The sequence below is a fragment of the Ananas comosus genome, unplaced genomic scaffold (genome assembly GCF_001540865.1).
Source record: "Ananas comosus cultivar F153 unplaced genomic scaffold, ASM154086v1, whole genome shotgun sequence".
Taxonomy (NCBI): domain Eukaryota; kingdom Viridiplantae; phylum Streptophyta; class Magnoliopsida; order Poales; family Bromeliaceae; genus Ananas; species Ananas comosus.
This window is the reverse complement of record NW_017893391.1, coordinates 11,787-22,070: the sequence shown is the minus strand read 5'-3', so window position 1 is coordinate 22,070 and position 10,284 is coordinate 11,787.

The following is a 10,284-nucleotide window of genomic DNA, read 5'->3' as shown; positions in this document are numbered from 1 at the left end:
TTTTGTTTTTGTGCCAAAACGTAATGAAGTAATTTCATGATGTTGGTAAATACTTATCTTTCGTTTGTATCATTTGAAATATCATCTGTAAATTCTCTCCTTAAATATTCAACCTTCGGTTTGTAAATACTTGGTTCTTTCGTTTGAAACCAGGTCCCCAAACCTAATTGATCCTGGTAGCGAGATAATATATGAGGAAGTCCTCAAATGTAAGCTGGTAATAAAACGAAGGGTATTAAGGCCGAATTTTAGTTGGTTAGACAAGCACAACTCAGGAAACAAACTATAGAAGAAACTATGGAACTGACAAAAAAAAAATCAGAAACCCTAATAACAAAACACCCCCCACTGCCTTGTCCAAGAAGATTTTGGGTAAATAATTCCCACTTTCTATTTGTTGAAAACAAATCAATGAAGGGGCAAGATCAGGAAATGATGGAATCTGTATTGTCATGACCTAGCACGATAGCACAAATAATTTGTCGGGTTCAAATCACTAGCTTAAATAATATTAGAGTTCCTGGTCGTGGAACTATTGGATGTCACCAACTCCTTTCATTTATACCTCATATTTTTGTAAAGTCTAAGCTCAAATTTTTTAAACCCAATTATTAGTATTAGAGTCTTTGGCCTTTATATTTCTAATCATAAATATGTTTTCATCCGATGTAAAACTATCCGAACACTATATAAATCATCAAGCCTCAAAGACAAAGATCTGAACATTCGTCATCAATTTGCCCATTAAGATATTAGAACCATAAGAAATGAGATTGAACACTGAAAATAGAAAGTCCCTGAGCAAACTCCATCTGCAATGTAGTCTGATGGGGGAGTTGAGGAGGAAAAAATTGTAGTTGGAGATTAGAGAGAATGCCCATAGACACTACTCATTTGCTTAATATTTTACAGCCTAATTATAATCAAAAGGCTAAAAAACAGAAAATTATGAAATAAATGTCTGTTTTTTTCACTTTACCCCTAAGTCATTTAGAAACCTATACCCTTAACTGAGCACTGTTTTATAGTTTCGTCACTATTTTGTACATAAATTGTATGGTATAACGGAAAAACTTTCTAAGACACCTATCATATATTTAAAAAAAATTAGGTAACTTCATGGAAGAGATTTTCAATTATTTACTGATTAACTTTTTTTTCATCATTTTTAGTTGCAAAGTAAGTATATTAGTAATTATTCAGTTATATCATACTATTTTTTGGTGGAATAGTTACAAAATTGTAACAATGTCGAGTTAAGTGCTACAACTTTAAATTTTAAGAGGACAAAATAGAGATTTTTAAAAGACAGAGGATAAAGTGCAAAAGATAATATTTAAAGAAATGTTTTCTGCATTTTAGCCTAATAAAAAAATTAATTAAAAAACAAGTGATTTGTAACCCATGATCCTCCATTAATTTGATTTAAAATTTTCACTTTTGAACTGAAGCTTTTCCATAAAATTTTGCATTTTGAATTTGGGAACCAAATCGAGCCAACTACAAGGCACCGTTTGATTCGACTAGTGTATTTAAACCTAGCTCGGGTCAACTATGCAGTTAACCGAGAATGAAGTCTGATCGATTGAGTTTATTTCTAAATGAAATAAACGAAGTGGGTAGCGTGTTACCTATCTCTATCAAAAAAAAAAAGAAAAAAAAAGAAGAAGTCCAATCGACTGTGTAAGGTAAACCATCTGCTTCCCCTCCCATTTATTCTCTCTTTCGCTTCTTTTGCATACCCGAAGAGGAAACCTCTTTTACATGCTCTCCTCTCCCACCCTTTTTCTCTTTTTTTTGTTGGGATATATAACTTCAAAAAACCCCAATGTGGTTTCGTATTTTTTTATTTTAGTACCCTGTGGTTTAAAGTGTATCAAGTTAGTATCCTGTGGTTTCTCACTTAATTACTTTAGTACTCTGTGGTTTAAAGTGTATCAAGTTAGTACGCTGTGGTTTTATTTTTATATCAAATTAGTGCTCTGTGGTTTTATTTTTGTATCACCCTGTGATTTTTAAACCACAGGTTTTTAAACCACAGAGTACTAAAGTGATAAAGTGCAAAACCACAATGTGCTAACTTGATACACTTTAAATTACATGATACTAAAGTGATAAAGTAATAAACCACATGATACTAACTTGATACACTTTAAACCACATGATGCTAAAGTGAAAAAAAGTGAAACCACAAAGTGGGTATACGAAGTTTTCTCGTTTTTCTTTCTTATCTATATATATCTCACTTCTCCCCTACCCTCCTTCTCCTTTTTCTTCCTTCCTTTACTCTCTTTCTTTTCTTCTTCACCATAGCTCTCCCCTTTTCTCCCCCTATCCTCTCCATCCTTGCCTCATGGAGCCAACCATCCCTTAATCCTGGGCTCTGATGAAGTTCACCTATTCTTCGACTCCGAGATTCAAAACATGAGTAACTTGCTGTGTTTGTTACTTTACACCCTTGTTTTGATCATTTTTGAGTGTTTTGGCATTATTTTGGGCTTTGATTGAATATATTTTGGTCTTATTTTTGTTGTTCTGCTATGGCAAGGTCGATTGACCACATCTTACAGTCAACCGACATAGGTAATATGGAAGGCTTCGAGTTCTAGTAGTCAACCAATTCGAGCGCAGTCAATATATGGCGGTCGACCAAATTTGGACCCTAAGTGAACTGAGGAACAAACAGAGACTATAAGTGACACTTTTTTAATTTGTACCAACCCCTTTACATCGATAAACTGTTAGTAGAATGTTATCAAGAATTGTACGGTTAGGATGCATGATTCCGGTCCCCCCTAAGATTGAGCAGTATCTCTAAAATTGAGTGGTCCCCACAGGATAATAGTATTAATCCAAAGATTAGAAATGATCAAAGGGATTGATCTAAGGGCAAAAAATCGGAAGCATCAGATCATCTATGCTTCCGATAGCATAGTTACTCTTCTCTCTCTCTCTCTCTCTCTCTCTCTCTCTCCATATATATAGTTCGGCTACTATACTTTTATGAGTATTGGCCCCCTTATACTTATAAGTTTTCGACCCTTAAATTTATTTCATTAATCTTTTTCATCCGTTAGATCATACTATTTAACCAACTACCCGCTTAATCCTAGAGGACCACTATCATTTTAAGTGGGGGCCACCATCATCCTAACCATACATCACATTAATCAACGGTTAAAAATTTATGAGTATAAAGGGGCTATACTCATAAGAGTATAGTAATCCCAGCCTATATATATATATATATATATATATATATATATATATATATATATATATATATATTATTATAATATATATCGTCACGCCCGGGTCCCCTTTGTTTGAAACACGAGCGGAAAAGCCGTTTAATTTTTTTTTCTTTTTTTTTGGAAAACCTGACCCAGAGTATGCCAGAATCCGCCAAAATACATGGAATCCACTTTCAAATGGACAGAGTGCCCCTGTATTTGCACGCGTCGCAACAAAGTATAAGAGTACAAAACAGATATACAACCCCAACTAAATGAATATACAATATAGCTATGAACATTCATAGCATTCACCATTCACACCTCGTTTTTACATTCGAGTTAAACAAAGTACTACGAAAAATCTTATTGAAAACATGTCCATATGCGAAAAACTTTGATCTTTTATACAAGCTACACGAGGAGGGTAGAAACCTTTTATTACCAAAGTCAGAATCCTTTTATATAATCATGAAAGTCCATCATATTTTCCTGTAATAAAATTAACTGAACCATATAACTGACTTAAGCCATAACACAAATAGTAGGGATAAAACTACAGATAACCATGGGTCGGAAGCTCATCGACCGCTCGAACGACCTCAGTCTCGTCCCAAAAACTCAACGCCTGCAATACTGAAAAATATTGGGACGGTGGAAACATGTAACAAGTCCCTCCCCTCCCCAGTGGGTACCGCAAGCGAAGAAGCGAGGAGTATCACGGATCAGCGAAGAGCATAAACTGAACCAGTCATGGGTAAGTAAAAATCAGTAGCAACGATAATGAACGAATTTGAGATTATATAAATGAAATGCCCAACTACCGGCTACGTAATTGTATCACTGCCAAGCATTTACAAGGATATCACAAACTATAGTAGCCAAGAAACTAGCTAAAAGAAGACTAGAAGTATATTTATGCAACAACGCTACTCTAGCTCATATTGCGTCAACCGACGGAGAAGTCCAAAAAAAGCTACCCAATCTAACCGGCCGTTGTCGATCTATGAGGCACCTCAGGGCAAAAGCCACTACCTGCTTCGAACCTAGGCCATGTAACCGTAGCACAAAGGAACACCGCTGGGCTCACGGGTCGATGTTCGACCACTTTTTCGGAAAGAACACCCTCCTGCGGCGGGATCAACCCGCTGGGGTACTTGAAAATGTTTTACACCGACGCTGTGGCGATCAATGCAAAAAGATATGATTCAATTAGCGAACCGGTCGGCCAATCAAGCGGGGGGGAACAAAAAAATCCAAAACCGCCCCTCCGGGGCCTAGACGACCTGGTAGGTCATCACAGTAACAACCGTGAACAGACAAGAGAGGTCAATATTGACGAAAGCTACGACGAACGAATCAAACAGGTCACCGATGACAACAGGAGAACCTACCAACCAGGGTCAAGAAAGTATGTATATACGAATGCATCTACTCTACCCCTATACAGGATATACACAATAGCAACAACCAGGCAGCAGTAATAAAGATAATATTTAGATACTGTTGCGATGTCAAACCTAAAAGTACGGACGCAAAGAACAGACCATAGGTCACATGCGAAGTGTATTCGCCCATATTAGGTCCAGGATATTCTACCGTCAGCACCAGCGACAATCCGTACCCTCAGGTACACGAACTCAAAGGTCATTCGAACGACAGGAAAGTCAAGAAACAAACCGAGGACCCAATACTAAGGGTGCAACGAAAACGACAACCAGAGTACAATATAAGATAAAAGCACCGGATCAACTAGGTCACCGAAACGAAGTACGAGACGACCAATCAGGTCACCGAACAAGGTACGAGAACCGACCCAATCAGGTCACGAAACAAGGTACGAGAACGACAATCAGCGTCAGCGATATCACATGATGGATAAACTCTCTAATCCTACACATTTTTTTTATAATAAGCATAGAAAACATATAGTAGAGTTATATAGAATATACAGGGTTATTTCAATATTAATACGTAAAATAGCAATAAGTTATTATTAGAAGAATATCACGAGCGTTATTGTACCCGATTCGCGATTTGAAGTACCACCTGTTTATTCGGCTTTGGGCTGGCTGCAAGGACGTCAAAGCCGCGAAGCTAAGGGAGAGGGATCCAGCGGTTAGTGTCTATTATTTTTATTATAACACTAGGATCCACAAAACCTACAAGCAAAAACCCATGGAGATCGCGTGTCCAAACGATTTTTTTATCACGCGTAATTACGCCGAAGTCCCGCTAAATCGCTTTTGGGGACTTGTTGTGGCGGGGAGCTACGATTACTGTCTTATGTATTTTACTCGAGCTACGAGTCAACTGTGCCACTAAACATAAATATCGTGCCATGCATCATGCATGCGAACACAACTTCCTCGTGTCAAAACAAGTTATTTTTTGGAATGGTCGATTCGTTTTTTCGTGCCCGGAAGTTTTAATCACACCGAACTATTCCCGTCGCATCACCCCGGCAATTCCGAAACTCTTGAAATGAGATAGTGACCAGCCAACAAGCTCAGCGACTACGCAAAAGCTCACGAAGGCACCGTCGGAATTAATTCCGAACCGAACCTGCGTTGTTTGATTTCGCCGAAACGAACGGCACGAAAATGCAGTTTCCGAATCTTCGCAAGGGTCTGGGACTGCGACAATCAGTCAGAGGTTATCCTGAGCCTAACTTGCTTCCAACAGCAGCACGACGAGCGAAACGCAAAAGAATCCCTAACGGCACGCATGAAATCACTAAAATATGCTCCTATTTCGTACCAGAAACAGATCTACGGAGCCTGGGTACCATCAACCTGTGCTAGGTTTCAGCGGCAGAGGCCGTGCTCACCTTTCGGAGCATGCCGGCAGCAACACGCGCGCGACGAGCGACGCCGAAAACCTCATCGAAACAGTGCGCACAGCGGCGAGATCGCCATTACCGATTAACACACGGCACCACGTTAATCTAAATGAGGTGAGCATCGCGTGTTCAGCACAGAGCCCACGTATCACCGTGCTCACCTCCGCGAGGGTGCCAGGCGAAGTCATCGCGATCACCCGAAAAAAGTGACCGGAACGCACAACAGCAGTGCGTGGAACCATTAAATGGGTATTCACCGGAAGCAGTGGGAAACTACGGGATGGCCGCGGCCGGATCGGGCGAGCGGGGGGCCTCGGCCGATGATGGAGCAGCAGGTCGGGAGGTCCGGGGGCAGGTGCTGGACCGCGGCGGGGCAGCACGGGATGCGCAAGGGCCCGGAAGACAGGGCCCGCCACAATTCCCTGGTTTTTGAGCTTGCCGCCGGCGAGCGGCGGACCGAGGGGAGGTCGAGGCGGCGATGAATCGAGGGCCGGAGCCAAGGAGGAGGTTGGTGCTTACCTCAGAGGGCACGCGGCGCTCGGGAAAGTGGCGCGCGCTCCAAAGGGCGGCCCGCACAGACCCGAGCGGCGGCGGAGCCTTCGCGCGCCGGCGGCGTGCGGGGACGGCGGGGACGTGCGCGCCGGGTCTGCTGGAGGTCGCCGGGGTCGACAGGGGGCTGGCCGCAGGGAAGGTGCGGTCCCGAAGGCCCGGCCCAACCTGAGCCTCGCCTGGCTGCGGTCTGGGGCCAGACCCGGCTGGCTGCAGTTCTCTGTCCGGCGGCTCCGCGCCGACGCTCGGGTGGCCGGGCTGGCGGTGGGATGGGCGCGGAGGAAGATACTCGACCAGGGCGAAGGTAGGTGCTCAGGCTTAACAGGCCTTCTCCAGAGCATTCAAGCTTAAGCCGGTCGTTGAGGTTGGTCCAAGAAAGGAGAGGCAATGTTGCCTGCAGGCTAGTTTCGGCGGCCGGGTGCTCGGCGGCAGGCCGGAACGCGGAGCCGCGGCAGAGGCAGGGCAAGTGCTGGGATGGCAGGGGCGGCTGGGTAGCTAGGGTTCCTAGGGTTGGGTTTGGTCCAAGAGAAACCCTAGGATCCACCTATATAAAGGTGTGCGAAAACTCACGCGAAAACCCTCGAAAGGAAATCTATTTAATCCAGCTCTCCAAGCAGACGCACAATGCGAGATAGTCCCTCTGAGTCTCGAAAGACTTCGCAATTCGATGATATAAATTATTAGGGCCTTTTTCGCGAATGGATCGATTCTCAAAATCAGCCCTTCGCGGAAGCTTTTCGTGATTCGAAGATCGTCCGTCAGATTTCGAGGATCGCACCAGCGCGATCAGCACGACAGAGCATGCGAATCTACATTTCGTTTCGCCGAAAAGGTTTTCCGATTGCGACAAAAACCATCTCAGGTTCCACCAAAACCCGCATATAGACGACATAGCTAAACCATTAAACCCCTTTTTCTCGAATCTGTGCATCCAAATCAATTCCAGTCAGTGCCATTGTTCAAAACAGCTGAACCGGTGAGGGGCGAAACGAGCTATTGGAATGATAATGAACGGAGTCCGATATCGCACCCAGAAGCCAACTCTACTCGTGGCTTACTCCTGGAATAACCGGAGTTACTATTCACTAAGTGAAAACTAAAAGTCGCGTAATCTTCTAATTTTAGTCATTTTTCGCCGAAACTGGACCAGTGCTTATGTAATTAAATTACACACATAACATCTCAACAGAGAGTTTGTTGCACTGTCGAAATATTCTCAGTCCTTACATTATATATATATATATATATATATTATATATATGATATAATATATATATATATTATATATATATATATATAATATTTATATATATAGTCGGCACTTATATAATCTATTATGAGCTTACGATCGCCTTGTACTGCATAACATCGTTTTCGATAATAGAGCTTCCGAAATCGATGATCATATACGATTTAAAGTTAGTTACGCATTTAAAAACTTTTAGAAATTAAATTTTTATAATTTGTTCGACATCATTTACCCTTTCGATCAAAGGTCACAAATTTTGACAATTTTTAAGGCCGGTATGAGATACTTGCTAGTTTAAGGTTTTGTAAAAGCAATCGAAATTTGATTGAATTTTTATAGAAAATTCATCTTCTTAGATAAAGGTCATCAATAACGCCGATCTTGAATTGAAGGATTCGATCATCCTTTTTGTAGGATCGTTTTGGATTTTGACCGTTCATTTTCGTGCTCGCTTGATGGACTTTATTATTGATTCTAAAATTTACGAATTTGATTTTCTAAAATTTCAAATAATTTAGATCATATTTAACGGACTGGATCGTTCGTATTCGGAAGCTCCGATCATCGAAACAACTTTATGAGTACGAGGCATCAATATGTATTATTATGAGTACGGGGTACACTCTCACTTATATTATATATTATAATAATATATATTATATATATAGACGAGACGAGAGACCAGAGACAGAAGAAGACGAGATGAGGAGCGATAAGAAGAGAGAGATAGAGAACTAGTCTCCTATACTATTTATAGTACCGGGGCTCCGGTACTATAATCTCGTTTTTGATCTTAGGGTGTTCAAATGATCAATGATCCACACCGTTAAAACTGATTTAGGGTATTTAAAGTTTTTAGAAATAAAATTTTATATTTTTTAGACATAGTTTACTTTATGATTAAACCATTTCAAAATTGTCAATTTTCAATGGCTACTATGGCGACTTTGGAGTTTAACGGTATAGAAGAATTTTAAAAATTATTCAATTTCCACCGTCCATTTTGACATAATTTATTTACTAAGTAAACGATATCGAAAAAAACTAAAATTTTATTTCTAAGAACCTCATATATCTTAAATCATATTTAACGGTGTGGATCGTTAATTTGAACACCCAAAGATCGAAAATATGATTATAGTACCGGAGCTCTGGTACTATAGATAGTATAGTAGCCTAATCCTATATATATATATATATATATATATATATATATATATATATATATATATCGCACTATAGTATATTATTATGACATTGATTGTGTTGAATTATACCTTGCTTCTATGGCACGAGTTGGATTGGGTCGCGCATTATGTTGATGCACACGCGGTGTGTACCAAGTTTATACTTATAATATTATGTTTGGTATTGTGTGATGTGATATCATTATATGAGCCACCCCAATTAGGTGCATAGATTAATATATGTATATTATGGTAAACAATAGATTATAGCTCTTGGATAGTGGATAGTGTTATAGGACTTTTTTCAAAAATAACCCTCTGAAATTTCGTAATTGGCAAAATAACCCTGTGAAACTTTTATTTGTGAAACTAATCCTCCTCTCGCCACCTCAGCTGCCACATCAGCATTTCTCACAAAGACGGTGACTCGTTCACCGTCTTTTGCGTAACCTCTTGAAGACGGTGAATGGTTCACCGTCTTCTCTAGGCCTGCACCATTCACCGCCTTCTCAGCAATTCCCGGGGAGCTTAGGGTGCCTTGAGAAGACGGTGACTCGTTTACCGCCTTCACAAAGGCGGTGAATCGTCAACCGTCTTATCGAGGCCACCGCCCACTCAGCAATTCCCCGAGTGGCGCAAGGCTTTCTTAGCAATTCGCCGCGCGGCGCTAGGTGCCTACGGAAGACGGTCACTCGTTTACCGTCTTGACAAAGACGGTCAATAGTTTGCCGCCTTATCTGAGCAAGTTTACCGTCTTCAGTGTAGAACTCCACCCAGCCTAATTTCGTTAAGTCCTGAAGAGGGGGGTTAAAACACAGATAAGACGGTGACTCGTTCACCGCCTTAACAAAGGCGGTGAATCGTCTACCGCCTTATCTAGGCGTAAACCATTCACCGCCTTCCAGGACTTAGCCATTTTTTTCCTCGATTTTTGCACTAAAGACGGTGAACCATTCACCGCCTTTAGTGCAAACAGCTCCAGCTGCTGATTTAAGCTTGATTTTAAAGAAAATTTCAACAAGTTTGACGCAAGTTTTTTCACGATAACAAATTTTTCAACAAGAAACACAAGATCACGAGTGGAATAACAATATACAATCAACAAGATAAAAATATCAAAAAAAACTCCAAGAAATATACAAATATGCACTAAATTAAGTATTATATAATATTATACAAAGTCTAAGTTATCTAAATCAAAGATATACAATCAGCCTCTCGATC